Source organism: Amblyomma maculatum, chromosome 1 (assembly GCF_055883805.1).
Source record: "Amblyomma maculatum isolate TAMU_Amacu chromosome 1, ASM5588380v1, whole genome shotgun sequence".
Taxonomy (NCBI): domain Eukaryota; kingdom Metazoa; phylum Arthropoda; class Arachnida; order Ixodida; family Ixodidae; genus Amblyomma; species Amblyomma maculatum.
In genome coordinates this window covers 94,985,180-95,005,057 of record NC_139344.1, presented here as the reverse complement: position 1 = coordinate 95,005,057, position 19,878 = coordinate 94,985,180, and the positions used below count along the sequence as shown (strand labels likewise).

At 47.8% G+C, this 19,878-nt stretch overlaps 2 protein-coding genes across 5 annotated transcripts in view; one reads left to right on the top strand and one right to left on the bottom strand.

Moving 5' to 3' along the window:
- LOC146203236 (uncharacterized protein KIAA1143 homolog) overlaps positions 1–19,878 on the bottom strand; it is a 168,184-nt gene that overhangs the window by 34,197 nt on the left and 114,109 nt on the right. The window lies entirely within an intron of this gene.
- The window catches only part of MEP-1 (zinc finger protein MEP-1), a 34,020-nt gene continuing 33,531 nt past the window's right edge, over positions 19,390–19,878 (top strand). For all 4 annotated transcript variants that reach the window (XM_084588595.1, XM_084588592.1, XM_084588599.1 and 1 more), the window contains exon 1: positions 19,390–19,530. The gene's annotated coding sequence lies outside the window, so the exon portion shown is untranslated. The remainder of the gene's footprint in view (positions 19,531–19,878) is intronic.

The following is a 19,878-nucleotide window of genomic DNA, read 5'->3' as shown; positions in this document are numbered from 1 at the left end:
GATAAAGTGGCCCACGTGAGGATATTAGAAGCGAAAATTAAGCGATTCGCGATTAAGCGACCCCAGGGTGCCAACGGCGATCCACAAGAGGAGCTGCAGACGAGAGACGTTAACGCTGTCGTGACCCTTGAAGGCGGAGCTCAAGAGTTCCCCTAATTTTTTTCTTCCTCTCCGCACGAACGTTCATGCTCCACCACACAATCATTTGTGCAGTTTCCCGTCTGGCCGAGCCAGGCGTTTCCACATGTTAGTGAAATTTTGCGTACAAACCCTTGCGCGCATTTCACATAGGGCTTCCCGAGCTTTTAGGCGCAGTTATAGACTTTCCATTTCTCTCTTTCGCTGTGCGACAGCAGAGCGAAAGCAGTCGTATACGAAATTCCATCAACATATGGAAAGGCCTGCATGGGCAAGACAAAACGCTGCATAGATGATTCTGCAGTGGAGCATAAACGTTCGTTAGCAGGCGAGGAAAAAAAAAAAACCCAATTCTGACGAAACATTGCTGAGCTTGGAAGTGCCGGCCTTGACTAAATGATATAAAGATTCTCGGCAACGGCAGCAAAAGCCGTATCGCCAGAATTAATGGTAATTTGTCTAGTAAAGAATAATGAGCGAGGTACATCAGCGACTATATGTACAGAACTGAATCAGCCTGTATTGTATGGTATAACATGCTGCAGATTCTCCACGCCCTTGACTGGAGTACTATCTGCGCATGCGTCGACTTGTCTTACATTTGGAGGTGACATCCTGTGAATAAATTATTTGCACTTGCAATTATTTGCAATTATTTGCAACATATATATATATATATATATATATATATATATATATATATATATATATATATATATATATATATATATATATATATATATATATATATATATATATATACATATATATATATATATATATATATATATATATATATATATATATATATATATATATATATATATAGCATAAGTAAATAGACGTACCGTTGCTAGAGGTTACATACAAGTGAAAAATTGCTTCATACTGTTTCCAAGTTTATTTGTAGTCGACGTTTCGGCAGGAGCCCTGCCTTTCTCAGTCTTGAGAAAGGCAGGGCTCCTGCCGAAACGTCGACTACAAATAAACTTGAAAACAGCATGAAGCAATTTTTCACTTGTATATATATATATATATATATATATATATATATATATATATATATATATATATATATTACGGGCAGAAAATTCACTCGCGAGGAGCTATCTTTCGAAATCAGAGACAGCAGCGTTCTCAACGGACGTCACTGCCACTTGCTTTCGGCTCACTGACACGGCATCATTCAGCTCTTTTACATGGATCACGATAGTGCGCCCGGCGAACAGTTAGCGTGGTGGTGCCGTTACGTATGTGCAAGAAGCTCGCTCCCCTTCCATTGCAAGTGTACTCGACCTCGCGGGTGCCCCTTGACGGCGGTACACCGGTTGCGTCCGCTGCAGCCAGCCGCGCGACGCGGCAGCGGGTGCACGGCCAGTCTAATATGGCGGCGCCTCCGGTGGCCTTCGGGCCTGCCAACTGGCTAACTGCGTTCTCAGCGTGCGCCACGCAAGGCTGGGGACCACCTGGGTAGGGCCAGCACTCGCACTGCGCCGCGAGCCCACTCGTGGCAACAAGGGCGCACAGCGACCGGCTGCGAGGACAGGATTCGCACCCGCTGCACGAGCGGAGAGGGGGTTGGATTCGGGCCATATTTGGTGTGAAATCGTGTCAAGGAAATCGACGCGGAGACGGCAAGAGTATGACTCGACACTGAAGCAAAACGAAAGAATGTGTGTGCTGTGTCGTATTCCTTCCCGTCTCCACGCTGCTTCTTCACCTATACTGCACCTGAAAAAACCCTGTTCGACCGCTGTCTGGAGCTTACACATTAAAGAAAAAAAAAAAAAAAAAAGATCGTACAGCATGTCTGAGATATATGTTGCAGCGAAACTGCAGCACTTGGGGACTAAGTAGAATAACGTTCGCGGCTGCGATGACCCATGATGCACGATCTTTCGTATTGGAGTGCACACGTCAAAACTCGAGCGAAAAGGGCAACGTGAGCAGGCACTGCCGTTTTGTGCGCTCCGCGAGTTGGGTGCTGCGAATTCTTTGCGTCTTCAATGTAACGCCTGCGGTTATGCGCTGAGTGAAGACGCAAGCTTTGTTGCCACGTCTGAAACTCGGCTGTCCATGAGTATACAGCCAGCCTCTTCGGCTGCATCCTTGATCATGCAGTGTACCGAACACACCAGGCAAGAGTGCCGTAGATCTGCTATGCAGGAAATCCAAAGGAAGTCTGTCGACATCCTGTCCTGTTTTCGAGCGGATGAGTGCAGAAGGGAAAACACCAGAGGAAGAGCGCAGCAGGCGCTCATGTGCATTGCGCGGGGCAATTTACAATTCGTCACACTGCCGACGCCGTGTGCGCAGGCGCCCTGGGTTTCTGCAGAGTTCAGGAACCGCCGCGGAGCACCATCCATGCCGTTGCTACTCGCAGTTGTGCGAAGACAGCAAGTTTACATTGCATCAACGTATACAACCCACTGCAATACTCATTGGCTGCCAACATTACACGATGCGCGACTCCTCAAATACGAGAGGTGTCCAAAAAGTAATGCCCCCCCCCCCCCTCCTCCCTTTTTTTTTTCTTCCTCGAACACTGCTTATACAATATTTATTAAAATCGCGAAGAATACAGCCGCGTATTTATTGGACCTATATTATTTTTCAATGCGGTTTAGATCAGTTTGTTTGGTTTAGCACCACCGATGACAAAAGGCATGGATGCCTTCTCTGTGTACCAGCACTTTTTCCTTCCAACGCAGCCAAGTCTTCGTGGCGTAAATACCACTCTCGTCGTTCTGGTCTGGATCCGCGAAGCGCAAAGGTGAAAATCGGTCGGTGCCAACCCATGACTGTGAAGAGGATGGCGCAGTACAATCCTGCCAAATTTGTCAATCGATTCTTGTTTTCAGGCTGCTATGACAATAGGCGTTGTCGCCCTGTTGTCGCTGTGGACGAATTAAGAAAGCTGGTATGAAGTCATGCGTGTCGGCCACCGGTAGCGCAAAGCTATACCCCCCCCCCCCCCCCCCCCCCCCCCCCCCCCCCCCCCCCCCCCCCCCCCCCCCCCCCCCAAGTTGAGAGATCTAAAATAATACAGGTCGGGCGGATATGCGACGGTAATGTATGCGAATATTTTTTTTTTTTTTATATAAACAGTGTTCAGGGGAAAAAAGGTGAGGGGAATTTTTCTTCGACATCCCTCGCACATATTTGCGCACCGGTCTGCAACTCCGTCAGGTGTGTGATTGGGGCTGGTTGGTGATTTACTGAACACTTTAAAGCGTGAAGGGAATACGCGACGCATGAGAAGTGCCCGTAGGTAATGCGATACCCCGAATCAATATAGCTAGACTTACCCGTGACGCTATTTGTTCTGTTCAAATCAGATTCAAATCGGCTGTACATTGTTTGCGTGGGTGCTCGAATTCACGCGCGCGACCTCCGTTCCCTGTTTGAAATACCAGGCGCCCGAAATGGAAGTTTCAGAGCCCACAACATTCCCTGCAAGCTTGTCCGGACAACGCCGACTGTGACGACTGCACGTATTAGTTTGTCGCGCTTCGATGATTACCAAGAGAGGTCAAATAGTTATTAGTGTTCAGCTGGTGACAATAAGAAAGGAGTTACAGTACCGTTAGAGGTTCGCTCACCAGTCGCGTCTCTGGTACCATGGAATTTTGTCCACTCAAAATAGCTATGCATCAATGGTGTACGTGTACCATTACATTAACACCAGGAAAGGCTCCAAGCCACCGGATATTTGTGCAACATTAAAAGAGAGGTGTAATGACAAGGCACGCATCAATTGTATTGGTGAAGGAGGAATAAAAACGTTTATTTAACCGATGAAGATTGGCCGTTGGCAGCTAGCTATCCCTTCGGGCGATGTCCTTAGTCCAGGACTCATTGTATAATGTTGGCGCTAGCTATTTTACCAGAACATTAAAATATTGATAGTTCAGTTGAGGAAAAAAAAAACGTTCCTTGCACGATGACCTTTACATTACACTGATAAACTGGGACGTGTTACAGCACACGTCCCTTTCAGTCTACAGTGAAGTGAACGACCGTCTAAATGCCACAATTTCCCCACTATCCTTTTCCTTCTGCCACTCAGGTTAGATGCTTTTGGTGGCTTGATAGCAAATACCAGGGCTTGAAAACATCTTTTCACTTCCTTTTTTTATTATTTTTACAATAAACTAACCCCAACAATAACAACTTGCCACTTCCACTCACCCAAGAGGCGGATCGACACATCTCATTAACCCCTTCACCCCGAAATAATTTCGTTCGTTACGCTTACACTGCTACTTCGTTGTTTTTCTGGGTCCACGACACCGACCCACGCAGCACAAGCGATAGGAAGTATGCGACTGTACCACAAAATTTATAAACAGAGGCAATGCATCCTTTCCATCTCCCGCGGTGGCTCAGTGCTCGCGAGTCATGACGTTCGACCGGACGCTCAAGATCTCTTGATTCGAATCGCGGCAGAGGCAGCCGCATTTCGATGGAGGTGAAGTGCAAGACTACCGTGTCCTGTGCGATGTCACGCACAAGTTAGAGAATACCAATGATCGAAATTGATCCGCAGTCATTCTCTACGGTGTCCTTAACAGTACACGAGAAACACTGGAATATTAACCGTACAATGACTATGCGTTTCATCCCATCTGTAACAAGGGACCCCAGCTGCGCAGCTCTTCCACTGTGGATCACCGAAGCATGTGATTGCTGAAGCTTTCTTGAACCGGTGCAAATCGTATGATCCCGCTCTGAAAACAAGTCCCTGTGGAAAGCCTATGCAGGGCGCAGGTAGGCCAATTTCGGAGCGGCCGTTTATAGCAGTCCAATTCCACGAACAGTGGTATAGATATGCGGTTCCCTATACGTTGATTGGCCCCTGATTCAGACAACGATGGAGACTGCGGTGAAGGTGACGACCAAAGGCGAGAGAAAGTTACGTTACCTGATCGCCTTCCACGGCGGGAACTGGGTGAGAAAGAGAAACGACGTTGACAGAGATGAGCAATTAATTACCTCTTAGCAATTATTTGCCACAGCCTGCTGCCCAGTCTTTGCCGTGGCAAAGCGAGCTGTAATGCTGTGAACTCTGCTCCACTGATGCGGCTTGTTTTGTGGTGGTGGCTGTGGACATCTCGCGGCCGAACAAATAAAAAAAGTAAGTGCCGCATGCCGCCCCCTCATACTTCCTCGTGAACATTGCTTGCCAAGAACTCGCGAGATATTAATGGCTCGTATACGTGGTATTTTTTGCCCCACCGTAGTTGCTGGGCTGCTTCGTCTTATTGCTATTACTATGATACTATCATTATTACAGGCTGTTTTGGAGCAGGGTGTCTCTGCATGCTGCATTCCTAATGAACAAGGAACTGGCGCGTTTGTCCGCCGCCGCAAAGACTAACTGCTGAGAAGGGCAAGGAGTCGAGGTGAGCGTTTGTGAAGGGAAGCGCGCGTGACGGGGAGGGGGGAGGCTGAACGCAGAGTGGCGCTATCGGACCGTCCGAGCAACGCCTTATCTCTGCGTGGCGGAGGAAAAAGCGCGGGCCGCCGCCGTCGCCCGCAGTGACATCACCAGTGCCGCATGAGCCGGTTTTTGGACTGTAAAATGACATCGAATACAGTCACTCCCGCATCATTGTCGGTGCGCAGGCGCACTGGTGAAGCCTGTTAGTGTTTTTATTCCAGCTGCGCGCATGCGCTCCACGGGAGCGGGATCAATATGAGGAGGAAAGAAACGCGAGAGCGAATATGGCTGCTGCCCGATCTGTCCCTGCCAATCTGCACTCCCTCTCGGCGCCTTTTATTGCGCGACCAGTCAGCCCTCGATCGAGCCGACAGGTGCGCGCTGTACTGTGCGGTCGCGCGCACACGAGAAACACGTATTTCGTGTGGCGGTGGCGGTTCTTATGAAACGAATATAATAATTGGAGGAGGTATACACCCGCGTGGTTTGGGCAAGGTGCAGACTGCTGAAGCAAGCAACGCGCTAATGAATAAAGCAAGAAATTAATTACTCGGTCGCACTAATGAAAACTGGGCGTGCACCGCGCAAGCCAGACTCGGGCGTCACATTATGGCCAGTTGCAGTTGGATCAGTCCATGATCCCGCGACAAGATAAGCGTACAGAATGCAACACAAACGAAGATCTGCATTCAGCGTGGACGACAAAAGAAGAGCAGGCGATGCATGTAAATACTACAGGCGCAATTAACGTGTCTCTAGCGCCAATTAACGTCCGAAGGACCGCTTCGCGTACGCGCGGATTGTTCTCTCGTATGTACTGCGGGCTATTTGCTGCGAATTACGAAGCGCAACGTTTTAAGGGAAATCTGTTGGCGCGAAACCTGGTCTCCGTGCCCACTGTGTAGTTGACGCGCCGCGCAGGGACAGATGAGTCGCTCTTTTCCCGCATTCAGGCTTCTCTAGCCATGCACTTTATCATGTAAAGGAGGCAGCTTCTCTCAATTGTTACCACCTCACGCGTCGGGCGCACACGGCTATTACCGCATGCATTTAGGCGCTCTAGCCAGGTGATGATTTAGGTGGGAGGGGAGGGGCGGTTGCCCCCCTCCCCAAGCGATAGCGTCAAATAGGAGAACTATGCTGGTGTATATATTTTTTTTTTCGCTAAATATGTAAAAATAATATATACGGTTCTAGTGGAACCACCGCCCCTGCACCCGCCCCCTTCAAGAGTGACCCGTAAATCCGCCCCAGTTCCTTGCGTCGCTCTTAGAGGGTATATGGTTGGACGACGTTCTGACCCTTCCTGTTCCAACTGTCCTGCGCTGTATGCCAATCTAGAACACTGCCTCTACAAAGCAAGGTCACGGAACCACCGGAAAAATGTTTTCGCCAAGATAACGATGCGACAAACATCGAATGAATCACGCATTAAAAGCACACGAAAAGCCGATGCACTCCACATACATTCGTACACTTATGCATCTAAAAGGCCACCATGTCGCGACTGCTCGTGACACGTCTGTGACCGAGCTTCTTGCCGCTTAACTTCCAGGTTCTGAAGTACTACTGCGTAGGAGATTTGAGGCCACTAGTAGTTCTTCGGTCTTGCTCTGCTACAGAGCGGTTCGTGTTTCTTCACCTGTAATAAAACCAAATGCGGAAGAATTAGGCATCTCGATAGAGTCACGAGAGATCGAAATAGAACGCCGCGCAACGGTTTACGCTTTGGGTAAATAACGAGTAATGATCTAAGGAACAGTAGGCATTCTCGCTGACATGAGGATAGCCCCTGATGGTATCGGTTACCCACAAGATTCTGTGCGCAACTGTATTACATTGCTCAAATGGCGCCGCTGCATCCTACACTTCCACAACTGTAAAGGCACGAAATACACGACATTGAAGACACACGTGGCTGGACTGGGCAAGGAAAAACCGTGTGACAAAAGGACAACTTTTCTGTTATGTGGAAGACATGCACCGTTACGCAAGTGCAGCATTGCTCGCTGCATTTGGCAAGAAAAAAAAAAAGGTGTCCTCTGCGCCTGTTTTCATTTACCGCGACGTACCTGGCGCTGTTGGTTTTCCTGATACATGGCAGCGGGCTAAAAGCTACGTCAATGACCTCACAATACAGCCTGATCTGAATAGGTTCGGTTATGGTCTCAGCGCAAGGTTCAGTTCTCGGCCAGAAGAAAAAGCTATTGGAGGTTGTTGACATCTCAAGCGACTCAGTCCGATAACAGACGCTGACAGAGAACTTCGCTCTGGAGTCTGGAGTGCCCCTCATCGGCTCCACATGACAGCTCGTGGCACAGACACACGGGCGCGTTACTAGTCGAAGCGACCATGTTCCTGCAATCTATATTTTCAGAACTCAAGTCTCTCACGAAGACACCTCGTCGACTTCGCCTTTCCACTTCCTTTCCCACTGTGCCATTTCCACAAAGCAGATGAAACGAGGAACATCGCAACGCATCGGTAGGAGAATCTGCAGTATCAGCGCTTCCCGAGCTGCCCAGGACATTGCAGCTCGCAGACCCGTGCGAATTCGGCTTGCTTTATTACCGAATTAAACTCCATGGAGCTGACAAATAAGTTTGTCTCGCTATACTTTCGTGCCATCCAGGTTTATGGAGTTCGATTCTCCGGCTAGAAGGCGCACTCCGCCGTGCGGCAGTCCGTACCGTTCTCGCGAAGCTCCATGCATCGCCGAAAGCATAAGCAAGGCTTTCACCTTAGAAAGTAAAACGTGTCTGGTTCCGCTTTGGACGCTGTGGCAATTCGCCGGACGCCGAGTCAACAGCTGCTACCGTCATGCACCTGTGCCTGCACGCAAAGCAGGCGATTTCTACACTTCGTCATAACTGCCTCAACAAACATTGGCTACTTGCTTCAAGCCTCGCGCGAAAAGAAGCAAGCTGGCTCGCTTGATGTTCGGAGTCTGCCCAATGAGAGTTCCTTTCTCCCATGAAATGGACAATCGATGATCTCGACGCACACACACATGACTGCCTATCGAGCCACAGCAAAAGTTTGGTTTAGGGCGCTTAACGTCTCAAAGCGACTCGGACGATGACGGTCGCCGTGGAGGAGGGCTCCGGAAATTTCCACCACCTGGGGTTCTCTGACGGGTACTACCATCGCGTAATGTACACGGGCGCCTTGCTTGACGCCTCCACGGCCAGTATCGAAACGGCGGTCCTCGGGGTCAGCTGTCAAGTGCCCTAACCACTAAGCCACCGCGGCGGGACTCGAGCCACGCTAACGGCGGATAAAGGTTTGGTAGCGATCGAGATAGTACAGATGCGAGATACCCCACGCTGCTGAAAATTCCAACACTGAACGCTGCTTCTAAATTTCCAATAACCCCGCCGGGGTGGCGCAGTGGTTACGGCGCTCGACTACTGTGCCCAAGGATGCGCGATCGAATCCCGGCCGCGGCGGCCGCTTTTCGATGGAGGCGAAACGGAGAGACATCCGTGTGCTGTGCGATGTCGGCGCACGTTAAAGAACCTCGGATGGTCGATATTTTCGGAAACCTTCATACGGCGTCTCTCATAGCCTGAGTCGCTTTGGGACATTACAAATTTCCAATGGACGTGAGGTAGGCTCGCTGCAGCCGTGACCGAGATGAAGAAATGTTGCCAAGGTGCGGCGCTCGTTTGTTCTATTTCCAGCGTGTTTGTTTCCTCGTTTCAGTCGTCGCTGGAGCAAGACGCAGGAATGCGCTTCACCGCGTGTGACCCGTCTTGTGCCGGCTCGCGTCCACTGCAGAAGCACCGAGCAGAAGGCGCAACTGCGGCTGTTCCAGCCTTCCTTACTACCTTCCATCTGCCAATGTGTCGCCAAGGCAGCAGCTGTCGTTGGGACCTCAGGATTAACCAGACGTCGCTGGCCGCAGCCGCGCCAGGTCGCGAGCTACGCTGAGCGCAACGCGGGAGCACCTTCGCGGCAGCGGCGGTTCGCCGACCGCGCCGCGCATGCGCATACTGGGGCAACGCAGCCGCCCTTCTGGCGTGGGAGGCGACGGGCACACGCAAGGCGTGCTCGCAGCTGCGGACCGAGCTGCGACTGCGCACCATGCGTATGCACTGTAGTTGCACCACAGGAAAAAATCTATTGATTTTTGGGTTGGAATGCCGCACGGGAAAAGAGGCAGCTTACTTTTTTACTTCTCTTTTTCTCCTGCCCTTTCTGATGGTATGTTCAAGTGTGGTGAGGCAACGTGTCTACACCAGAGGAGATACCCAAAAAGCATGCATTCGTCATGACACAAGTGCTGAAAGCGTAAACGTTGAGCGAAACAGCATTAGGTACGCATAGCGCATCACAGTGCAAGTTGTAAAGTGTGTAGTTTAAAGAAACAGGTGCATTTATTCCTCGTTCAACTTATCTTGTGCACGGTACTGACATACAACTATCGCAGCTTTGTGGTTGAATTAAAAAAGGTGTACCGCAGCCAAACGGCACGCGCGAATAAGCACGCAGACGTGTTTTCAAGCGTACTCCAGCTCGGTCGCCTGTACGCTGCATGCACTCGTGGGAATGGTCGCGCCCTTTCTCTACTGGTAGCGTCACGGGCCCACACATTACGCCGAGTAAAAGCAGACGGAGCCTGCTGCGCCCACGTAGCGCTGGCGACCAAGACGTGCGCGACCGACTTGCGCAATCGGGTGACACCTGCTTCCGACGCCTCCCGCCAGTGATGTCGGCTCGCGGTCTAGCGCTAGTGCTTCGTTAACATGCGATGAACTGCTCATATGCTTCCCCGCGGAGTTTTTCACAACAAATGCGCCCGTCTTATATTGGAGCAAATTTGCACTACGAGAGACGCAGAATGGAAAGGACGGTGCGAATGAGTACGTAGGAGGAAGAACCAACTCCTAAGCTAAGGTATTCAACCCGGGAGCGATGTAGTACCGGTAATAAATTCTGCTCTTCCGCGTGGTTCGGAAGCACGCGGGAGCGCCGCTTCGTCCCGTGTTTTCTTCGAAAACTACGCTGGAATCACTAGTTAATGAAGTAGCGGCAGTCATGGCCACATGACTACTCCTCATGGCAGGTATCACATGAAACGCTTCCAAACTAACAACGAAGAGCAAATTGTTTCCCGCGCATATCAGCGCACACGACCGCACACACACAGCTTTGCTCTGTGATCAGCGCGCACGCACGCACGCACGCACACGCACACACGCGCGCACACGCACGCACGCACACACACACACACACACACACACACACACACACACACACACACACACACACACACACACACACACACACACACACACACACACACACACACACACACACACACACACACACACACACACACACACACACACACACACACACACACACACACACACACACACACACACACAAACGCGCGACACCGAAAAAAGTTATAGGGTGCGAACGTTCTCTTTCTTTCGTACTTCCTAATTGGATGAGCTGGCGTCCTTGAGTATTGCGAACGATAAGCTGCACGCATTTTCCTCTGACTCTTGAATTGTGTCTAGTAGAGAGCTCTGTGACCCAAGCTCGTATGAAACAGCACGTGGCTTCATGAAAGAGGCGCAGATCTTGGAACGAAGTGTAACGAAGGAATGGACAGCTAGCCCCGTCAAATGGGCCACTTGGAACAACCAAAGGGGGCGGCGACAGCAAATGAAGGGACAAAACAACTCGTGCTCAAGATTGCTCGTGCCTTCCAGGAATCGTTACGGTCAGACGTCCGAGAGCAAAGGCGCCGGTCAACTGCGGTGTCTATCCTTCCTTTATGTCGGCCACAGTGCGTGGGTAATATGCGCTCGGCTGTTACATTCGTACAGCAATGAAGGAGCGTCTGGGGCCACACATATCGTCCGGTTTTAGTTCGAGGTGACTAGATGTGAAATAGCACTGCGGGATCACTGCTTAGTTTTGTGTGCGCATTTACCTTGCATGGCGACCTCCTCTGCCGCTCGAAACAACATGAGAGATACCGACAGGCGTCGTCGAGGTTCCCCTGGCGGATTTAAACTAAGCGAAAGGAAAGACGACGAAGGGGAACTGAGGGTGGACGCCGGGACAGCGAAGCCTCAGGAAGCTGCTTTTCACGGATGTGCACCGCCGCTTACTAACACGTTATTTGTTGTTGAATGGTTACATAAATGTTATCGTGATGTTAGAGTAAAATTATATTTACGTGTGTGCATAACGTTTCAGCAACGCCAGAAAAAAATGACGTTAAGAACAGTGTATTAACGTTTGACCCAAACAAATAAATAACGTTATTATAACGTTTCAGCGCTACTCGGGTTACGATGCCTGTTGTAGAATCGGTGATATAAAAATGCTACAAGAGATTTATTTTTTTTCCTCTCATTTTGGGCACAAAGGCATTACCGATATATGTCGCGCGATCTTTGCGAAAAGCCATAAACATTTGTTACGATGCCTGTATGCGCTCAGGCTCTATTTTTGACTAAGCTGAAACTTTTGAAAAGCTCAGATACTGCGAACGTGCTAAAGGGTGTCTCCTAAAATTTTCTCCCAGGAATTTTTAAAGAACAACTAGCGTTCAACGTTAGGTGATGAAAGTTAGCATTCAAAAAAAGAACTCTCCAGAGAAAACGAGTTCCAAAACTGTGTATTTTGTTGCATTTGATATTTCCACACATTACACAACTTGTAAGAGCAGACTGTCTTCCGGTCGTAAATAGATCACATTTGAACAGGTTAAGAGCTTTTTTCCACGAGTGGCGCAATGTCAGAGCAGATCGAATTTCGGTCATATGCAACTCTACTCAGACAGTCCGCTGCACAAGCAACGCTACGGTAAACGCAATCGTCATCAGCGCACAATCTAAATCGGCTGGTGGTATGGTAAGCAAGGTCATTGATAGAAATGAAAGAAAAGCGGAAGGCCCGAAAGAGACCCCCGCCGCGCACCTGGTAGCACATGCAGACACCTGCTTGATGAACAGTCCCTGAGGGAAAATCAACAACAACAAAAAAAAAAAAAATGAATACATAGTGACGACAGTGAATACGATCGATGCATACAAACTGCCACAGCATGTAGAACCAAGCACTGTTCCTTCGGATGGGTATGCTTCATGCCGCAATAAATGCATATTTCCTGTTTGTCAGAGGCGCAGATGATTTCTGGAAATCGAAAGATATACAAGTCATGTACACCTGTGCTAATCAAGGCTGCGATATCACGAGAAAACCCAGCCTTAAAATCGTGCCAAGTGACTTTTACTCTGTAGGTGATTAATTAGGTTAGCGCAAATTACAGATCAGATGTTTCACAGGATCCGCTTAGTGAATGAAATAGGTCTTCCTTTTTTATTTTGTTTTCTCGCCATTTTTCGGTATAGGTGTAGCGTCTGAATTTTCCAAGAAATCTTGTCGAAGAGACGCTTCTCTTAGCAGTACTAAAAGGGGCAACAGGTGCTGCCAAGATCCTGGAGACAAAGTTGGACATGCAGTCTGGACCATGGACGAATGTTCTGCCGTAAACATATAACGCCACGTTGAATAAATGCTACGAAATTAATTTTTGATGTTCCCGGAAACGAATTACGATTTGGTATAGCTGTGCTTGCAGGTTCTGAGAAAGCCGATTAACCATTAAAACTTTCGGCTTTAGCTTTTTATCTAGTTTACCCGATCGATAATATTGTGCGCCGTGTTAACAATGACGTTCTGTTTTGAACAAATTAGATAACTCGTTGATATCTGGTATAAGGTATAGGCGACGGGGATATGGGAATAAACGCGTCCAGTTTGCGCAAGGTTCTGCAGTGCGGCGATTCTGGATCGTTCAAGAATGATTTCGTGACAAAGACATTTTGGTCACCGATATCGTGCAATATGACAACACACGTTACAAGATCACGACGGTTTGCAATTATGAAGAACAAGCTTTAACAAGGCAGCACTGGGGCTATAGTTGGTGGTTCACACGTGAAATGCACTTCCCATTCAACATCGGGCAGGTTAGAATCATCGGCAAGAATTACGTACGTCGTTTGTAAGCTCGACAACACATTTCTCATATTAAAGATGGGCCGTGAAGCTCTAGAGCTAGGTGACCAGTAAAAACAACCAACGGCAAGACTCGTCAGCACAATTTTACACCCCACTCTCCGATACGACCCAGGATTCACTATAGCTACAGACGTTCTAAGTACAACGTTAGGAATAAGCGCAAATGAGCAACAACAATGTGCATTATGCTGCTCACTCTGCAGTGCATACTTACTTGACCGTTTTTTATTGTATTGCCGACACCAAGATTATACTCCACTTTCACGTATAGAAAATGTTTTTTTTTTTTATTATTATTGAGATTGCGACAACTTACTACTTGGTTCATATTTCTTTAGCCTAAGCTGCATTCAGGTAGCGGTTATGAAGAGAGGAAAATCGGGCGCATTTTATTATGCACCTCTTTTGTCAGCCGCTAAGCTGGCGAAGGTTATTTTATCCAATGTGCCCATTTGGCATATCGCAACTCCACAATAGATAATAAAAAAGAGGTATAGTTGACTTTGTTTTCGCGAGTAAGCCAACTCAGCCTATCGTCACGAAAAACTGTCTGCAGCGTGTGATAAACAGGAATACCCAGTGTACTCAATCAACTCCGCGGTATAGAAATTACTCAATGAAATCCGCCACGCAGATGATGCTTGATCAACTCTGATGATGAGAAATTAAATAATCGTGAAACGAACTTGCGCTTGCCTAAAGCGTAGCTGTGAAATATAAAGAGTTCACGCAGCTACTATACTTTTTTTTTTCTAGCGAGCGCAGTAGATAACGATTCTCAAAACACTGGGGTTAAAAGTAGCGCGTCCGCCGACATACTCGTGTGGACATATTCATAATAAAAATAACCATATCTAAAAAAGTTCCCATGACCCGTAGAGTACTCGCCAAAACCTGGTGCTTTCGCGTTACAATTTCCAACCACTGCAGGAATTGGTTTTGTAGATGCTTGAACAACAACAACAACAAATTACAAGGGTTCAACGCTGCTGAACCAAATATTGAGCGAAAGCATTAGCTGCGGGTGACCGAGCGTTCTTCTTCTTCTGTTTTTCTTCTTCCTCAGCCCACATATAAAGCCCCTCTTTAACCAAGCCGTAAGAACGTGCCTTATTGGGCTCTAGGAGTAACGTGAATGCCAGGGTCCCATCAGGCTGATTCTGACATAACCGTCCCATGTGAAACGAGAGACCCAAGTTGGCAGCTCCTGCCAGCCCACATATAAAGCCCCTCTTTAACCAAGCCGTAAGAACGTGCCTTATTGGGCTCTAGGAGTAACGTGAATGCCAGGGTCCCATCAGGCTGATTCTGACATAACCGTCCCATGTGAAACGAGAGACCCAAGTTGGCAGCTCCTGCCAGCCCACATATAAAGCCCCTCTTTAACCAAGCCGTAAGAACGTGCCTTATTGGGCTCTAGGAGTAACGTGAATGCCAGGGTCCCATCAGGCTGATTCTGACATAACCGTCCCATGTGAAACGAGAGACCCAAGTTGGCAGCTCCTGCCAGGGGACCATGGACACGGAACACAGCGACGAGCGGTTAGATCTGGCGTAGCATTACTGAAAAGTGACCGTTAGGGTTTTCTGTTGCAAGCTAACAGGCTTTCTTGAGGCTTACAGAGACTTTTTTAGGCGGAAGGAATTTTTGTATGCTGATAAATGACGAGCGACGCCCGAAAAGGTTGAAGCGCCAAGTAATACGAGTGAATAAGGAACAACGGAAAAACAAAGGAAAGCGAACGCAGCACGAAAGTGGTCACGAACTACTCTTGGCAACATGCAATAGAACAGCGGCTTCTGCCCTGACACGCGACCCGTGGTTGCCGCGACACCGAGCAGAGCATGCCTGTCTCTATGGATGATCGCCGCTACTGTCACGCGCATGCCAGATCCCTCAAGATTTGTCTCCAGCACTTCTAGAGTTCTGGTTGCTTGCGCGCACATTTCGCGCGAGTAACGTAGACGATTTTCCGGCGCATATATACGCGATTCAAGCACTAGCGTACTTCAGCGAAAACCCTCGACGACCGGCCTGTGCTTTCTTCTTTTTCTTCTTCCTTTTTTTTTTTTTTTCTTTCCAGTGGTGTCGTTGCCCTCGAACGCAGTGTGAGCAAGACAAGAAACACGGCAGTGACCTGCCCGAGTGATCGCAGTTATCTACGGGATGTCCCGCAGATATACTACTTCACCGAACGACCAACGAACCAACCCACCCACTCATTTATATATTTTCCCTTCTTTTTTTAGGTATTGTGGATACCAGTGTGATGGCCCGCAAGTTTTCAGAATACGAAATTCTCTGTAATGTGCAACTGCTGCGCAGTCACGAAGATGTTCCTTCTTATTACATTGTTCGCGTACCCAATGATTTTTGATGTTCTGGAAACGCACGTGACGTGGAAAATGCAACAGCAATCCCAGGTAGCACAATGCGTACGCTATAGTAAACGTTGTATATTTTCTATGAATGTTAGGATAACTTAATTTTCTCCGGAATAACGTTAATATAACATTAAAATTTCACATATATTTGTTGCGCTTAGAATGCTTATACAGCGTTTCAGCTAAGTAGTAATAAAACATCAATAAATGGTTTTGCAACTTGGCATATCTTCGGAACTTTCCCGTAATGTTCCATACAGAACTGAAAATTGCCATTGGGAACAACATGCAAATCCATAACGCATGAAGCTATTGTACAATTTACGCTCAACATTAAAACCAGCTAAAATGGATGCCAGGGAAAAAAACCCTTATGGCACTGCATGTTTTAGTAATGTTTCTGAAACAATAAGATTATAGAAACTTCAGGAAAATGTTAGCACGGTGTTCCGATTCCACACAAGCTTACTTCTAAGCACATAATTTAAGCACTGTTCCAGGACTTTTTAAATTTAAGGCATAATCACAATCTTCAAATAGAACCCGTCGCGATGGTGCAGTGGTTATAGGCGCTCGATGCAGTTCTCAAGGATGCGTGATCAGGTCCCTGCCGCGACGGCCGTTTTTCGATGGAGTCAAGGTAAGGCGCCCGCGTACTGAGCGATGTCGGTGCACGGTAAAGAACTCCAGGCGGGGGGTAATTTCCGAAGCCCTTCACAACGGCGTCTCTCATAGCCTGAGTCGCTTTGGGACGTTAAAACCCAGAATCCAAACCACAAGCTTCAACTAAAAAAAAACTTTTCAACCAAACCTTATGGTTTATGCCAGCTGAGGCGATACGCACACTGCCAAAACTCTCAGAAAGCTTAACACCACATACACGTTTGGGGCCACTGTTCATGGATAGTATGTACGCATGAGGCCACGACAGCAGGGCAAACTACGTGAGTGCACCAGTGTGACACGACTTACAGTTGTGATGTGTTGTCCTGCTCTATTCTCTCCCCAGTAGGGTTCTTCCCGAGAAGTTAATGTTATGCATGTGCGCGACGTCCCAACTTCTGGGTATAGTCCCTCGTAATTATCATTTTAGGGTTATTTTGTTATGGAAAGGTTTCACCATAATCTTCGAAAACATTATATTAACATTCGTGTATAGTTTTACAGAAACCTTAGGGGGAAAAAAAATGACATTAAGGCTACCATCTTGACGTTTCACACAAAGCAATAGCATTATATGACGTCCCAGTGCTATAGATGGGATTTGTTTTACTAGTGACACGAACGGATTCCCATTCGTCGAATATTCTTGATCATCGACCGTTCTCGTTAACGAAAGGCGAGAGAAACCTTGTATTATCGTTCCAGTGCTTTTTTGTTTGTTTGTTTGCTTTTTTTTTTTTTTTTTTTTTTTTTTGCTGTGAGTCGTGCTCTTCACAATTTTTTTTTTTTTTCGGATTAATATCGACCACTTGCGGTTCTTTACACTGGTCCTAAATCTCGCAGGTCAAGCGAGTAAAGAAAGAGGAAAAAAGAAAAGAAAAACACTTGGCAGCCCCAAAAAACGACCGTTTCTGCTTTACGAGCGATGCTATGGAACGCAGGAACATGTATCCTCTTGCAGTTAACATAACTTCCACACTCTTATATAAAAATTATGCGTGTGCAATAAATGGGCAGACCAGAAGATGATGCCTCGATTACCTGCAAAGCAGTCCACGGCGTAACCTACTGCGTAATTTTGTGCCAAAATGTAAAAGACTTGACTGTTGTAAGAGACTACTGCACGAGCTATATACCTTCTTTCTCACTCGCCCCGCTCCCGTTCTCCGTTTAGGATGGCCTGATTTTGTTTTCGGGCAATACAAATTTTAGCAAAATGCTCTGACAACAAGCGAAGTTCTATTAGCCAACTTTGTTGGATGATAAAGAAGCGTACGGTACTTGCCATTTACCGCATTACGAATAAGTATCTTTGAACATAGAGACAGAGCAGCTTTTTCATACAGAAAAAAAAGAAGGTCGTTTTTGAGGACTTGTATTTTAATTATTCTGCAGTTTTTGTAGGCTGTCCTTCGTTGTTTTGATGCATTAAATGTCACTGACGCGCCCATTTTATGTCGTTAAAAAGGACGAATCATGTGAATGCCGGTAATACGTGTTTAAATCTGAGATAGAGGTATGCCATTTACGTTCTTTTTTTTTGTTTGTTTACGTTTGCATGCGACAAATACATGAAATTGCCAAGTTCGCCTTTTTATTGCAACGACATCTGATGTCAAGAAGTATGAAAAATGTAACAGTTGTACCGTAGCTATCGTGCACATGTACTCGACGTGTTTAAAGCGCATTCTGCCGAGATCCGCTCAATGCTTTGGAGTCGGAGTCTTCATAGAAGCGTACTGAAGCCATATAAAATCTTCCTAGAGTCGTCTTTATTATGTTCCCGCCAGAAAACAGATTTGGACTTTTTATTAGCCAGTGGAGATACTTCGTACACCCGAGCTGCGTTCTTTCTGGCACGATCAGGTTCTCGCATGACCAGTGTCGCCTAGTAAGAATTGTTTGCTTTCGGAAGTCTCTGTTTGGCGTTAGCAAGTGCAGACAACAAGTAGCACGAATTTCCTGTGTTCAAGATCTATAACAGGAAATATTCAAAGAATCGCTAGCTTGGAGACAAGTTAACACAGATGGCGTAAGAACGAAGAACTGATGCATGAGGGTGTAACGGAAGGGACCAATAAAGTTGGGGGAGGGTGGGGGGATGAACTTTGTCCAAATGAGGACACTGCTTAAGGTCGTCATTTATAGCTCCCACATGGCCCAATGGGCGAGTTGCGCGTCCTCTGTGCGGTCTAATGTACCTGCAGTCGTTACAAGGACCTGTGCCACAGGACGCAGGTCTCGAGCGGCCATGACAAAGGAGGACACAACGACAGCCTATGGAAGTACTGGAAATGGCCCCATGAGGTCTTTTCTGAAGTCATGTACCAACGTGTATTCCTTTGACCAAGGCGCTCAAAGGGAACTGCTATGGGGCGTCTGGTGCCAGAAGCACACGTGCGGGAGTCGATATGACGCGGGCTCGCGCAGCGCACCTTGCGGGCCCCAGAGCGCCCAGTGCGCCAAGAGCGCACTCGCCAGTGAGATTGCTCCCAGTACTTCCGGAAGTGTCAGGGCCCTCCATGGAGAAACGTTCTTCGCCATTGGACGAGTCCATCTGCTCCGGGACCGAGGGGTGGAAGTGTGTTTTCTGGTCCGCTGCACTGGGTCCAAAGTGAATGCACTAATGGAACTCAAAGTCAATACCAACAACACATGAACATCACCAACAGTCTTCCGTAGAACTAAACAGCAATTACATCGAAAATAACGCAAATTAACTTGCCACGTCACGTGACCCACGGGCGCCATTTTGGTATTCACTTTGGCTGGTTCGACGCCGGAGCCGTCGTTGCCGTCCCCTCCGCCGTGTGCCGTTTTGCACTGTTGGCGGGTCGTTCCGCGGAAAAGTAAGCATTGCAAACCTTTTTTAAAGTTCACAGAACGCGATTTTTTTGTCGTTCTGATACATCCCTTGGCAACGAAATTTCTGTGAGACATTCATTCACCGGCGTCGCTACATATACGCGGCTTACAGGGCGGATTAGGCCTAGGCGTCTTGTTTTCCATTGGACTGGCTTATTGCGGCACCTACTGAATGAAGTATGCTCGTTTTGGACATCTACCTCTTTAAGTACGCAATATTTTGCGTAAAAAATGACGTGTGAGTTTAAGCGATACTGAGGTCCGCTGTGATGCACGTAAACCGCTTGATTTTGATACCGCGGGAGCCGCGATCAGCGGACGCCCTCTCGTGT